Consider the following 16,270-nt stretch of genomic DNA (forward strand, 5'->3'; position numbering starts at 1 on the left):
TGGAAAACTTTTCTCTGATTGACCTTTAACCCTTAGACCATGTTACAACCCTTAAAAGACCATTTTAATTGAATATGTTTGGTCAAATCAAGAAGTCAATCTTCGCGAAACTGTGATGTCTTCAAGATCATAAAAGAGAGAGATAAAATCTAGGGTGAAAACTAAAAAATGAGCAGTCTAGAGAGATTTCTAAAAAGAAAAGCAGAAGAAGATGTGAGATGCCCTAGAGGATAATGAAGATTTTCAAAAGAAATTGATCCTTCAGTACAAGCCCTGAAGTCATCTATTTTAGCCCTTTATTTGGCACCCAAACTCGAGCCGACACTATAACCTTGGAACAAGTCCATCTCTAATTGCTCATGATCGAATTAATCTACTTGGAGAATGTAAGAGTCTATAGAAAGAAGATTTTGCCAAAATAAAAAAAAACACAATAAAAAGAAAGAAAAACAATAAAACCAAAAAAAAAAGAAACCAAAAAAAAAGAAAGAAAAAAATAGAGAGAGTAAAAGAAAGAAACTACATTCAAGAATATTTATTTTAAGACGCAATTTTACAAAAGAGCATGGTACAGGGTTTACAGATTGGAACAGTCCAAAGCCAGGAAAAGGAAATTCGACTTTATGAGAATTAACGAGTTGACTCTCGATGCAAGAAATTTATGTTTCAAGGGTGGATTTATTAAATTTGTAGTACCAAGGTTGTTAAGTGAATTATCATTTGAGAATTTAATTTATGAGTCATAAAATCATTTTGAAATTTGTTAAGGAGATATCCCATGGAATTTGATTTCATGATCTATTGTGTGTGGATATGGATTTGATCTTTTTCAACCTAAAAACATGATTCTCAAAATGAATACCTTTTATGAAAAATTCAAGAAAGAAATAAAGGAAAACATTCATTGCATTTAGAGGCATAGGTGTGGAGGTCCATTTACTTTTCATTACATTTAGAGGCCTAGGCGTAGAGGTCCATTTACTTTTTATTGCATTTAAAGACCCAAGTGTGGAGGTCTGTTTACTTTTCATTGCATTTAGAGGCCCAGGTGTAGAGGTCCATTTACTTTTTATTGCATTTAGAGGCCCAGGTGTGGAGTTCCATTTACTTTTCATTGCATTTAGAAGTCTATGTGTGGAGGTCCATTCACTTTTTATTGCATTTAGAGGCCCAAGTGTGGAGGTCCATTCACTTTTCATTGCATTTAGAGACTCAGGTGTGGAGGTTCATTCATTTTTCATTGCATTTAGAGACCCAGGTGTGGAAGTCTGTTTACTTTCCATTGCATTTAAAAGCCCAAGTATGGAGGTCCATTTACTTTTTATTGCATTGTATATGAAGGCACAAGTGTCAGGTCTATTTACATTTCTTCTACATTCTTATTTCAAAGATTTGATTGTGAGGTCTATCTTGTTTCACTCTTTATGTTTTGATGGTTTGGTATCTACTTTTCTAGTTTTGGATAACGTAATATGTTTTGATCAGTTTCGATTTTGGTAATTGCAAAAATCTTTTATTCCTTTTACTGCGATGTTGAGTGGGATTTAATAGTGGTTAGTTGGTCTACGTCTTTGTACGTTCCTTGCTACGCAAGCCACGAACAAATAGGGGCAGTTGTAGACACCCATTTTTGTCTGAGCCTAATTAGAGGCCCATTTAACTTTTTGTTCTCTCTTAGGCCGTTCCAGGCCCACCCAATTTTGGTCAATTTGACACCTTTGTTTTTCTTTTATTTTTCTTTCCTTTTTAGGTCTTTCAAGGGCCCAAATTATTATTATCATTACTACGACTACTACTACTACTACTACTATTAAATATTCTTATTATCTTTTTTTACAAATAAACAAGATTAAAAAAACAATATATATAGATGAAATGAAATAATAGAAAAAGAAAATGTGGGAGGCTTTTCATATTTTGTTCATAAAAGGAAAGGTAAAAAAGAAAAAAACAACAACAAGCATTCTAGTTTCTTTTTTTTTCTTTTTTTCCATACGCATATCTTGAGGGATTGGGTTTGGGCTCCGATGAAGGGGACGTCACTAGAATGTAGGTCCTCTACCCCTAGGAGCCCCAAAAATCTCATTTTTTTTCTTTCCCCTTTCTAAAATAAATGTTTCCTTTCAAAAAGCTTGATCTTGGGAAAAGTTTCGATTTTTTTAAAAAAAAGAGAGTTTATATTTGTAAAATAAAAATAAGTTTTTTAGTCATATTAAAAGAAATATTTAAATTCTTAAAACAAAGTTTTGACCCTTTTCAACTATTTCAAAATAAAATTTTTATTTTTAAGAAAAATAGTGATTTTTTTAAAAAAAAAAGAAGAGAAAGTTTAGATTTTGAAAATAAAAATATGTTTTCTAGTCATTTTAAAGGAAAATTTTAAATTTTTTTTAAAAAAATTGATTTTATTCAACTATTTCAAAATAAAGTTTTGATTTTTAGGAAAATAATAATTTTTTTAAAGAAAATTTTAATTTTGGGAAAAAAATTCGACCACTGTATTTAGCGTCTCCACCACTGGAGGCCGAAGAGCTGTTGGAGGATTTGGGATGCTTACTCCAATGCAGATTCATCATTTAGTTTGCATGCTTACTCTGATGCGGATTTTGGAGGATGCAAGTTAGATAGAAAATACACTTTCGGAACATGTCAATTCTTAGGAAACATGCTTGTTTCTTGGTTCTCTAAGAAACAAAATAGTGTAGCTTTGTCCACAACTGAAGAGGAATATGTTGTTGTAGGTAGCTGTTGTGCTCAAATTCTTTGGTTAAAACTACATTTAGTTGACTATAACATCCCAAAAATTAGGGGTTAGTAGAATCGAGTTTGTGAATCGAGAGAGATTGATCATGCCTTAATTTTTAAGATTATCATTTTAAGAAAATAAATGAGGTATTGGTTTGTTGGTTAACTGTTAGTGAACGTTCCTTGAAACCCAAGTTCAAATCCCTTTTCTCACCATTTTTATTATTTTACAAATTTTGCCTTAAACCCTAGTATGTGACATGCATTGCTTTTAAAATAAATATTGAAAAATTATTTCAAGGATGAGAAAAAAAAGCCTAATGGTTAAAAGAACTATGAGAAAGCATGGAAATTAAATGAGGCCCCAAGTTCAATTCCTTTCCCTTATGAAATAATTTAATTTTTGGCAAAAATCCCTTGTTTTTAATGTGTATGCTACCCAAGACTTATAACCCTAGGTATAAATGTTAATTTTTCACAAATAATTAGCCTTTAATCCTCCTCCTCATTACCCCAGCCGTTCATCTCCTCCTCACCCTTTCCCTCTCTTTGATTTTATTTTATTTTTCCTTTCCTTCATTAATGCCGTCTCCAACACCTCCCATTTTACCATCTCTTTCTTCTTCTTTTTGCATCAAGACTGTGCACCATCTCCTTTAATCTATTGCCACCATTTATCCTCATATAAATCAGCCCCAAATCTGAAATATTGAATCCCAAGACTGATCTTGAATATTGTGAAGAAAGTGACATTACCGTTTCTCTCAACTAGTTTGGGTAAGATCTCTTTTCTCTTCAATTTCTTGATTAATCTTGTCAATTAAAAACCAAAATTTCAAAGATATTTTTCCAGATTTTAATGAGATCTCAAACTTATTTTTCCATATTTTAATGAGATCTCAAACTATTTTAAAATTCAGCCTCAAATTTGGCCACCATGAGTGGTGGTGCATGCGCCTATGTGCAAGAAAGGGGTTGTTTTGTTTCTTAAGTCTTGCCCATATTTTTCCACCATTAAATTGTGTTCTTGAGCCCTCCTAATCAGCCTTTAATCATATGTTAATTAGGGAGAGACGTTCTTGATCAATTAGTCAATCGGATCTCACAAATCTTGAAGCGTAAGTGCAATTAAGGATAACAAGTTTGTTGTTTCAACATAGTTTTTGGGTAAAGGTTATGAATTGATTAAATGAAAAAAATTAAAACATTAGTTACCTACTGATTTTCCAGTATATTATTGAATTAGGTGTTGACCTTAACGCCCCCAAATTATCCGTAAAGTTGATGAACGATTGTACGTACGATTCGCATCGATACAGTGTAATGAATCTAACTAGTTTGGATTCATAAAATAGTTATTTCAAGGATTTGTTTGAACTCATAAGTTGGTGTTTGGGGCTCGTTTAATAGTAAATTTATTGAATTTATATTGAATTTTGGTTTAGGTTCGTTTAAGGAATTATTAAGAAAATTTGGAAGATTCACTAGTGTGCTACGAGGAAGCGGAAAATAAGGTGTGGGTCCTAAACTCATAAAATTGTTTGAAAATATTAAATATAATGTTATATTTTATAAATTGGCTTGCTAATTGGATTGGATTAATATCCAAATTATTGATTTTTTGAGTGGTCAAACCAGGTATGTTTCGAGCCTTAAAAGATTGACATGTTGGCAAAATTGATAGTTTGGTAGTATGAATGTTTGTTTGAGTTTGTAATTGCATATTTGATTTATGAGATATGAGAATGTTTGACTGAATGATATAATGTGTTGAGATATTAAGGTTATGTATGATTTAAATGCATGAGATATTTGTTATATTGTGTACTGAAGATGGTGCTATTTATGCATAATAAAAATCCGTAAAGTATGTGAAATTGAACGATTTTGATTACTACCTACACAATGGTAATTTGAAAGATTGGAACACTGTTTCCATTTACTAAAAGTATGTGATTATTAAGAACATGTTGAGTATGTCAAATGAATGTGAAAAGTATTGATATATGATTATGTATGAGATTGTGTGACATATTGCATATGCATTAGGTTAGAATTTTGTGGTTGACGGAGGAGTTCCGTGGAGTACCAGCGGCCTATTAAGTCTACACTATTCATAGTCAGTGCACTACACCTGGAGTACCAAGGGGAATGGTGATTTATTGCATTTTTACTGACAGCTTGTCTGCACTTTTACTGGCAAAATTTTCTGCATATTGTCATCGGTGGTTTTAACCACAACGATCTTGAGCCTATAATGTTTTGGAGTTCGGATGACAGGTTTTTGGGGAATTCGTGGTGTGTAACGGATGGTATGGGTAGGAACTTTTTTGCATTGCATCATGCTCACGACATATTCTAATGTTATTGATTTATGATATGTGTTGTATTATGTTGTGTTGAATGGTATCAAAATTAATGATTGTTACTCAAATGAATGATGTCCTATACTCATACACCGTTTGACATTAATTTAATAGTGGCTATATAATGATATGAAATTCCTATGATGGTTCTGTTTTCTTTTGTTAATGCTAATATTTTCATTGTATTTGATGTTTTTGTCTGTTTAAATAATTTTTTGACTTACACTGAGCTTTTCATAAGCTCACCCTCCAATAGTGTTTAACTTTTCAAGTAAACCTCGAAATTAGGACGGGACTCGACTTTCGAAGAATCACCTTGGACCTCGGATTATTTTTCTTATTAAGTATTATTAAGTCTTTTTTGGTTTTGGTTTGTAGTTTTTAATTATTTATGGTCTGTGGCTTTTGTAACTTTTCTTTTAGGGATTTTTGCATGCATGGATTACTCAAGCATAATAATCGGATAATGCATGATATCGGGCTTAAGTAAAATTTGATATTGTTCCCTAGTTTACGCTGCATTACAAAGGAACCGTTTTTGAAAAACAAATCGATAAGGCAACTAAGTTTCCAAAATGACTTGAAAAATAGTTTTACTGCTGCATTAGTTTAACATCGATTTTTTTTCAAGAAGAGCGACAAGTAAACGATTTTTCTAAGATAGTACTATCAGCAATAAAATAAAGCCTAAGCATACACGACCTAATGAATGATTGATTTTAAGCTAACTCAAAGTACAACTACGATTTTCTCTAAAATAAGTTTATTTAAAATCTTCAAAACTAACGCAAGTTAGCTTAGCCATTTCGGTGGCTAATGTAGTCTTCTCAATCTAAACATAAAGTCTAGGCCGAGTTTGGGAGGTTACATTGACTTTGGAATAGATATGGATCACATTCTTATAATGTTTGATAACACTAGTGCTATTTTCTTAACCAAAAACCTCATCCAACACTCTAAAACAAAGCACATAGAGATAAAACACCGTTTTATTAGAGATCATGTGAAAAAAGGTGACATAGTTCTAAAGTTTGTAGATACTTTGAATCAACTAGCCGATATTTTTACAAAGCCTTTAGATAAAGAGAGATTTTGGATAATTAGGGGAGATTTAGGACTAATGAACATGCCTTCATAAGCTTCTTGTATAATGTTTTTGACATTCTTGGACACTTATGTTGTTTTATGCATGCTTTGTGTACATTACTTGATTATACTTGTAAACTTGTAAATTCCGTGTTACTCTTTATTCTCGTATGTTTGAAATGTTGTTAATATGTGATATAATTAAGTTAGATAGTATTTTAAATCATACATTAAAATTTGAGTATGTTAGTAAATGTATTTTCCACCTTTCGATTGTCTTCAAACATGTTTTTACTTGATTTTCTTGTAGATATTTGTTTAAACATGGTATTATATGATTTTACATATGTTATCTATTTGTTTTTGTACTTTTTTCCATGTATTTTTTTCATTTTCTGATTAGTTGTTTAGTAGTACGTAGGGATATATCGATAGAATTGTGCCTAAGTAGTGTGCAAACAACTTTTTGCATCATTATTCTCAAATGTTGTGCATGCTCGATTTCATCTTGGGAATAGATCAGAATATCATCAAAGAACACAACCTCAAATCTGTCTAGATACTGTCAGAATATTCTATTCATCAAATCCATAAACACAGCAGGTGCATTGGTTAAACCAAACAGCATAACTAAATATTCATAATGTCCATACCTAGTTCTAAAAGTAGTCTTCGGCACATCCGAATCTTTAACCCGTAACTGATAATATCCATACCGGATATTAATCTTTGAAAAAACTGTCGCACCTTTCAGCTAATCAAACAAATCATCGATACGTGGCAAATGAGCGCCCTAGGGAGAAAAACTAGACCGAACAAAACCTCTGTCTGTCAATTCCTGCAACTGTGTTTTCAACTCTTTCAACTCTATGGGTGTCATTCTATATGGAGCTATCAATATCAGAGAATTTCTAGGTACTAACTTAATAGCAAATTCAACCTCTCTGATTGGCAATAACCCTGGTAACTATTCTGGAAATTCATCCGAGAACTCACAAACAGTTGGAATTGACTCTAATTTCAATTCTGAAGCCCTGGAATCAAATATTTCTGAGCTAACATACTTCTGACATATTTCTGAGCTGACATAGAATAATATTAGTTGTACTATTAAATCTATCTTATTCAACTCGAACTATTTTACCATTCTAACATTTCAACAAAATTTGTATTTGTCTACAATTCACAATAGCATCATGCAGAGTCAACCAATCCATACCAAGAACTACATCGAACTCATCAAATGGTAAAAGCATCAAATCAATTGGAAAGTTGCTATCCCAAATCATCAGAGAATAGTTCTTACAAACCTTATCAACTAACACATATTGACCTAAAGGGTTCGTTACTTTGATAACAAATTCAGTTGACTCATAAGGTATTTTCTTATTTGACACTAAGGTTGACTCACATCAGGTGCCGGAGCTTCCTCACGGGCTCGAATTGTATAAGCACTAGCTGGTGCCTAAGCTTTAGGTCTAATAGTAGAATCTTTTGTTCCACTTAGACTATTACACGTATTACCACTATTTCTGGATGGTCTCTCTCTCGCAGCCCTGTTACTCAAATGAGTCATCTGAACCTTTCTGCTATTAAATCTTTCAGGACAGTCTCCAAGGAAATGGTCATAAGAACCACATTTGAAGCACGATCCATCTCTCAATTTGCACTCCCTAAAATGTCGTATATTACACTGTTGACATTAAGGTTTATTATTTCGAACACTTCCCACACTCGTTACAGAAATAGCCTAAGGTCTAGAATTCGAATGTTGCTTCAATTTATCTTTTCCCGAGAATCCTACTGAAGCTGATGTACGACTGTGAAATTCTTTTGATTTCTTTAATGGAGATGAAAATAATTTTCCCATGGGTCGTTTACCAGTGTCACGAGCCTCAAAATCTGCCTTTCTTTTAGCTTTACTAAGTTCTTCAGCTTTATGTGTTCGATCTACCAAAACCACGAATTCTTTCAATTATAGAATTCTAACTAACAGTTTGTTATCTTCGTTTAAACCATCTTCAAACCAAGTGCACATAACAGCCTCTGATGGTATACATTCTCGATTATACTTGCTAAGTCGTACAAATTCTCTTTCATACTCGGCTACAGTCATATGGCCCTATTTCAATTCAAGGAACTCTTTCCGCTTCTTATCGAGATACCGTTGACTAACATATTTCTTTCTCAATTCTGTTTAAAAAAAAACCCTAATTCACACGATCCTTTGGTAACACAGCAATCAAAGTATTCCACCAGTGATACGCTAAGTCTTTCAACAAAGATACTGTACATTTTAAACATTCAACGGGAGAACAAGACAATTCATCAAAAACCCTCACAATATTTTCTAACCAAAATTCAGCTTTTCCAAAGTCGTCTTCAACTATTCCATGAAACTCTTTAGCCCCATACTTACAAATTTTATCAACCAGAAGCTTGTTTATACATGCTTGTTCCAAACCTTGAGGAATAACGGAGATAGGTTGAGGTACGAGAGGAGGTGGAGGTCGTTGAGCCATAGGGTTCGTTCTAACGAACTTAGAGAATCACTCAGACATCATTTGGAAGAAGGATTCTTTCGCCTCACTTCTCTGGCCCTCAGCTGCGGGCCCACAACTAGCTGCCCCATGTACGGAGGCTTGCGCATTACTATCAACTTCATCAGAATCAGCTCGGTTGGATGACATCTTTTATTTATATGAAAACATAATTCATTTTTCTGGGTTAGGAGATATCACACTATCACAGGTTATATAATGGCATGTATTTCTAGAATCCATATATGCTACATTCAGTCTGAGAACTAACTAAACCGTAGTTTTGATACCACAAAATGTAACACCCCTAACCCGTCTCTGTCACCAAATTAGGGTTATAGAGCATTATCGATCAATCGAAAAACATTTAACATCATAACATTAAATAAATTGATCTTATAAAAAAACAATCATATGCAATCGATCCTTAAATCAAGCCTTTGAGGCCCTAAAAATAGCTTAGAAGTAATTCGGACTAATTTGAAACATAACAGAAGATTTAAGAAAAAAGGTTGCAAAAACTAGAAAACAAGGGCCACACGGCCTTGTGACCAGGCTGTGTGACATAACCCAGGCCATGTAACAATTGAACAAAGGGACACATGGCTATGTCCCAGCCCGTGTGTTCACTCGTGTAACTCACTAAGTAGGGTCACATAGCCATGTCGTAGGTCGTGTAACTTTCTGACTTACCACACACGACCATGTCGTAGGCCGTGTAACTTACTGACTTAAAACACTAGGATTTTACAAATGACACATAGTCATGTCGCCAAGTCGTGTATGTCACATGGTCGTATGATAGTCCGTGTCCCAGGCTGTGTGATCCATATTTTGACCTTAAAAACATGTCATTTCAAGGCCAAACCATACCTAGCCAACCATACCATTTGTGCACACATTCAAGAGACTTAAAAAATCATTCAAACACATCTAAACATACCATTTCAAATATCCTATCTAATCTAACCAATATGTCATTCAAAGGCACCACATTTATACCATAACATCATTAACCAAAACGAGACAATATTGCCATATTCCAAGCTCAAAACCTAGTTCCTTAACTACCAAATAACATCATACATGACCATTTACATGCCATCAAAATCATACCAAAAAAAGTCTTATTTACAAGCACTTTAAAATAGTCATAATGACCTAACTTGACAAGGTTCCAAAGCTTACCAAACCAAACATAAACTTCACAAGCATATACATACCAAATCAACCATTACACACCAAATCAACCATTACACATTCAAGAACTACCATTTCAAAAGGGTCATATACATGTCATATATAAACTTGGCCAAAATGCACAAAAAAATTATAAAAATGGTTGTTGAATAGTGTGATTGATCCCCGACAAGCTTCCAACCAATTGAGCTTCCGATAATCTATAAAATAAAGGAAAGTAACTACATAAGCAATAAGTGCTTAGTAAGCTCATACAAATTCAAACATAGCTTACCATTTCTTTAGCACAAACTATAAAGTATGTATAATGTCATTACCAAGACCATAAGCTTAGTATAAGCCTATACAAGCACTATCAAACTTACAAGTTAGTATGCTTATCCATGATACAAATGAATTCAATCATATAGTAAATAAGTTTCATATACATATCATTTAACTCGTCAACCTTTTAATATGATCATGAACCGTTTCATTTGTATACTTACCATGCCATTTCCTTTACTTACTTGTTGAACCATCTAGAATTACATCAAATAATCAGGAATGCTCACACACATAGTGTGCCTTTCCATATAACCGTACCCTTTTCTTTTTAATAATGCTCACACGAGCTGTGAAATGAGTCTGCTCAAATGAGCTGTGGGTCAGAATATTAGCTACACGATATTGCTCACATGAGCTATGGAGAATTCGCAACAAATGCAGGACCTCAGCCATCGGTAGGACATTCAAGACCAGCACCCAAAACATGAAATCCCTAATGACATGTCATTCGTATCCTAAGAATTCTTAAGGTTCAAACGAGATTCGTTATCCGTCATTTATTCATATCATTGATACATGTATATTCAAATCCATTTGTAACTAACATAATATAATAGATAACCAATTTAACTAACATTATTACGTTTATAATTCATACGAACTTACCTCGAGGGTCGTAATTGTTGAGTTGAAGTTTATTCCAAAGCTTTAGCTTTCCCCCGATTTAAGTTCGGCTATTGTTTCGCTTGATCTAAATAGGTAATTTCATTCAATTAAGTACTCCTAGTATTCAATTTAATCCATAATTCATATTTATGTAAAATTATGAAATTACCCCTAATATTTTAACTTTTTACAATTTAGTCCTTAAGCTCATAACTTGAAATTTAACCACTTTAATCCTCCATATAAGCTAGCCAAATTTCTTAGGGACTAATGCCAACCTACTTAAATCATTATTTCATAATTTTACCATGAAATTTTACTATTTTCACAAATAAATCCTTAAATGCAATTTCATCAAAAATCACTTAACAAAATATGTTTATTTTACAACCAAGATTAATAAATTATCAAATAAATTCAAAACCTATTCAAAAACAACCATGGTAAGTCCCTCAACCTTTAACAATTTTATAAATTAACCCCTGAGCTAGCTAGATTAAGCTAAAATGAACTCAAAAACATAAAAATCATTAAAAAAGGGCTTGAAAACCTACCATGCATGAAACATAAGTGAATGAATGCTCCAATCTCTCCCTCTAATGGTGGTTTTGGTCAAGGCTTGAAGAAATTGGGAAGATGATAGCTTTTACTTAATTAATTTTAGGTTTATTTACTAATTTACCATTTTCCCTTATTATTAATAAAAAATTCAATAAAACCTTGTCCATATTTGTCCACTAACTCTTTACATGGTATAATTACTATCTTAGTCCATTATTTTAAGATTTGATAGCCATTTGACCCCTTTAACTAATAGAAACCCACTTTGCAACATTTACAATTTAGTCCTTTTTACCTAATTAACCATTTAAACTTAAAAAATTCTTAACGAAATTTTAATACGACCTTAAAATAATCCCGTAGACATAAAATATATATTAAAATAATAATTCACTCGTCAAAATTGTGGTCCCGAAACCACTATTTTTGACAACACTAAAAACGGGTTATTACATCCTTGTTTCGTCGTCCTCGTGCACAGCACATTTACTCAATGCGATCAATGGGCTATCATTGCAAGTCGATGCACGATTTAATGCATTGACTACCCATTTCGACGATTGCTGCAATCAATTAGACGAACACATCAATGAGTTGGCCTCTCAGTTTCCTCCGCCATTGGACGTTTATGACTTCACTTTTTGGTTGATTCTTATATGCTTTTTAGTTGGATTATATCACTATTTTAGGTTGTTTGTTTGTCTTTCTTTAGATATTTGGGATATTTATATTGGTTGTATATTTGGTTTCTTTGGGATGTTTTCTATTTTCATTACCTTTGGATGCTTTTATTTTTCTTTGTTATTCTATCTACTTCTTTACATGCTTCATTTTTCTTTTGTTTATATTTTTTATTCTTATGTCTCCATATGTTTAAGTATTGTACACTTATTTATTTAGTTTTTCAAGTATGCATTCTTTTTATATTACAAAAGGGGAGAAAATGCAAAATTTGAATAATATAATTTTCAACTTAATCTTAAAGCCAAAATTTTAAGTTGGAAAATTAAATGAAATGACATCTAAAATATCTTTTCAAAAAGGAGCTTATTTTAAAATAATGTTTAAGATAGGAGAGTTATCAAGTTTTTTTTAAATATTTTTGTTATATCAAAAGGTGGAGATTTTTAGCTCTAGTTTTTCAAGTATTTTGATATAAAAAAGTATATTAAAAATCCTCTACTTAAATTTGAATTTTTTTTATAAGTCCTTAAAATTATTTTCAAAGTGTTGGACAAAATAAACATTTTAAAAGCCTTGAATTAACTTAATTTTTAACGAGTTTTTGAAGTCTGAAGGACTTCTACCAATACTTAGGTGGACAAGTATCGGTAGAACTCAAGATGAAAAGACCCTAAAAAGGCTATAGAATTCTACGATCAAACTGTAAGTTCTACCGATACAACTCTGGGTTCTATCGATACAACTCGGACTTCTATCAGTAGAACGCACTCCAGTCTGCAAGGTAGTTTTGGCTTCGAATCTCTACCAATACCCTGGTCTGATCTACTGATACAACCATTATTCTACCAATACCTTAAGGACTTCTACTGAGACAAGTCAAGACAGTAGCCAAAGTTCAGCCTCCATTACACTTCTACCGGTACACTGTTGGGTTCTACCGATACCAGTTGAAACCCTCAGAGTTCTACCAGTACAAGAGGACATCTACCAATGCAACAAGCCCAATGTTCATATTTTGGAAGGACTTCTACCGATACAATCCCCTTCCATCGATACAACGAAGTTGCAAACTGAATTTAAGGCTAGTTTTTATGGCTGCAACGACTCTATTTTGTTTCTAACAGCTACAAACGTCCACAAGGTTGATAGAGGACTTGAATACAAGGGCAAGGCTCCTCATAAAAAAAGTGCCTAAATTCCAAGAACTCAATTTTCCAATCTTTCTTAATCTTTTACTAAATATTTCTTGTACACACTTGTGGGTTAAGTTTTTTTATCATTCTTTCAAGTGTTGTAACTTTGTGTGAGAGTACATTTTTTATTATCTACCTTTTAAAGGTCTCATCTTATTCATCATTATTTTCTCTCATTTGTAAGGTGTTACTCAAGGTTTTGGGTAGAAAACCTTAAGGGGAAGTGGTTCTATCTTACCTTTGAAAATATAGGAATTTGTAAGGTTAAACATTGTTCTTAAAGGTTCAAATCTAGCGGATATAGGAAATCCTTAGTTGAGGAAAGATAAGGTACTGGAGATAGGCAATTGAGGCCGAACCACTATAAATACTTGAGTCATTTTATTTTTTTCATTTCCCTAAAATGTTTTAATACACCAATTCACCCCCCTCTTGGTGTATTTTGATCTTAACAGTTTTGTTGTGAAAATGGTGTTCTTTGAGACATATTGGATATTTGGAAGATAGTGTGTTATAATGTTATGTTTAAGAAGTGTTTTGACATGGAATTGGTATGTTTTGAACAGGTTTAAATGAGGTCAAAAGTACTATTTGGCTTATTTAGATGGTTGGTTTGAAGCAAGTACCAAATGGTCAAATTTTGCCAAAAATAAACTTCTCATCCTGACATCGATCTTCCCTCATCGCTCTGTCAGCCAACAGTGTATAACGTTCCAACATCAAGTGGTCTGATGTTGTGACGTGACATATTGCTAGGTGACATCACGATGTAGAGAAAATCTCGTTACAAAGTCAACCCTATATTTTTCCTTGTTCGATCTTAAGTCAACTTTAGAGCTCACAAAAGCTCGTATTAAGCTCGAGAAAAGTTTAAATTTGTTTTGAATGACTTATATTATGTTAGATAATGATTTTATATTCAAATTATCCATTAAAGGTTTGTAACGGTTCTGTTTTGTACTGTAGTATTCTATAGCTCAATCCCAACGATCGGGACGAGCTAGGGGTGTTATAGTACATACCATAAATTCAGACATAAAAAAATTTACAAACATTGTTGAGTCAAGGGTTGTAGATTGGATATTGAATCACCTTTTGGGGCTTTGAGATCCACCTATACTTACGCATGTAATAAACAAACCACACACTGAATGATAAAGCTCAATGGCACTTCCGTGGTTCAAGTGAAATAACATTAGCATTATTATGAACTAATACAATTTAAAACATAATTAGTCACAACCAATCCATTTCATAGGTTCATAGCTCATATGTCAATTATATATGTTATCTACATTGATAAGTAATATAATCATATCATGTTGTCCTTTTAAATATCAAGAACATAATCATATTTCATTTCAATTCATATTACCTATTTGTTTTATAATCTCATCCGTTTAGAATCTATTGATTCGTCTCGTTTCCATCTAGGCCTTCAGGAATTGTATAAACCGGTTTGCATGATCTTTCACTTGCTATCGTCCACATTTCTTATATATACAAAGTATATCAATTTCAATCACATTTTTTTCAATTATCATATAACCAATTCATGTTTTATAAACCCTATTAACTCGACACAGAATAAGAACGGATACACAGATTTATTACTCTATCATTCCGGGTTGCCCGAGAACGATGACTTCTAATCGTTATACTGACCTTATGGGATGCCAACTATATCTGACAAAGCTCGAACAAATAATAGGGTATCCAATGTTTCAATTTCATATTATAAACCAATTCACATATCATTATTCCATACCATTTCCATCAACAATTCATATAACATATCACATGTCATTTAGCAATTCATATCATACTCGTTTCTACTATGCTCAGACCAATTTACATCTCACCTTAATATTTAATATGCAACAAACATGTATATGTATGTATATAAATGGAATGATCTCGAATCATAAAAGTACAAACTGAAACGTTCGTCACTCGTATATGACTCTCGTCTTTCCCTTCTCTCGCTATGGTCTGACGTCGTTTTTTGCTTCGTTTGGTAATTCAATAATAGAAACAACATCGGTTTACATCTAATTAACATTCAAATACATAGTCAAATATATTTTGCATTTTATTCAATTTAGTCTCTATATCTAAGCTACTTGTATTTTTTTTATGTCTAACATCGAAACAAAATTCGATTTCACATTATTTCATTAGGGACCCTATACTTTCTGTTTATGACATAATTTCATGATAATTTTCAAATTATTCAGTTTATTCTTTAATGTTACCAAGTTATTTAACAAACTTATTTAGCTTTACAATTTAGTCTTTATCATGATCTAAGTTTATTAACTATCAAATTCAAGTCTAATTCATCAATTTCTCTACAATGGAAACTTGCTAAAAACTTAACAACAGAACAAATTGATACATGGACCGGCTAACTCAAGCTCTAATGATAAAAAATCTATAAAAATTAAAGAAAACTAGCTTAATTACCTTATGAATTGGATGGCCCAATGTTTGTTTTTCAACCTTAGAGTTTTCTTTCTTTTTTTTCTCAACAAGGATAGCATAAAATATGATGAATTCTCATCTTTCGTTCCAGTCTGCTTATATTTATACTTTGATTAACTTAATTAACCATTATTAATTAATTAATTAATTAATTAAGACATTTTATGTATTTTTATTATAAATTAAAACTAAATGGGATACGCCATTATCATCTATGATAAAATGGTTAAATAACCATTTTGGTCCTTTGGATAATTGCTATCTAGGTCCCCAATCCTTTTCTAAATTAAAATTTAATAGCTATTGAACTTTTACAATTCAGTCCCTACGCTTTAATTAACTATTTTCTCGGTTAAATTACTTAACTGAATTTCAATATATTTTCATGATAACTTCATTAATATTTATATTTCATCCTTATGGATTTGGTTTACAAAAATGGGGTTTCGAAATCGTTCTTTTCAACACCACTGCAAAT

Source organism: Gossypium raimondii, chromosome 10 (assembly GCF_025698545.1).
Source record: "Gossypium raimondii isolate GPD5lz chromosome 10, ASM2569854v1, whole genome shotgun sequence".
Classification (NCBI taxonomy): Eukaryota; Viridiplantae; Streptophyta; class Magnoliopsida; order Malvales; family Malvaceae; genus Gossypium; species Gossypium raimondii.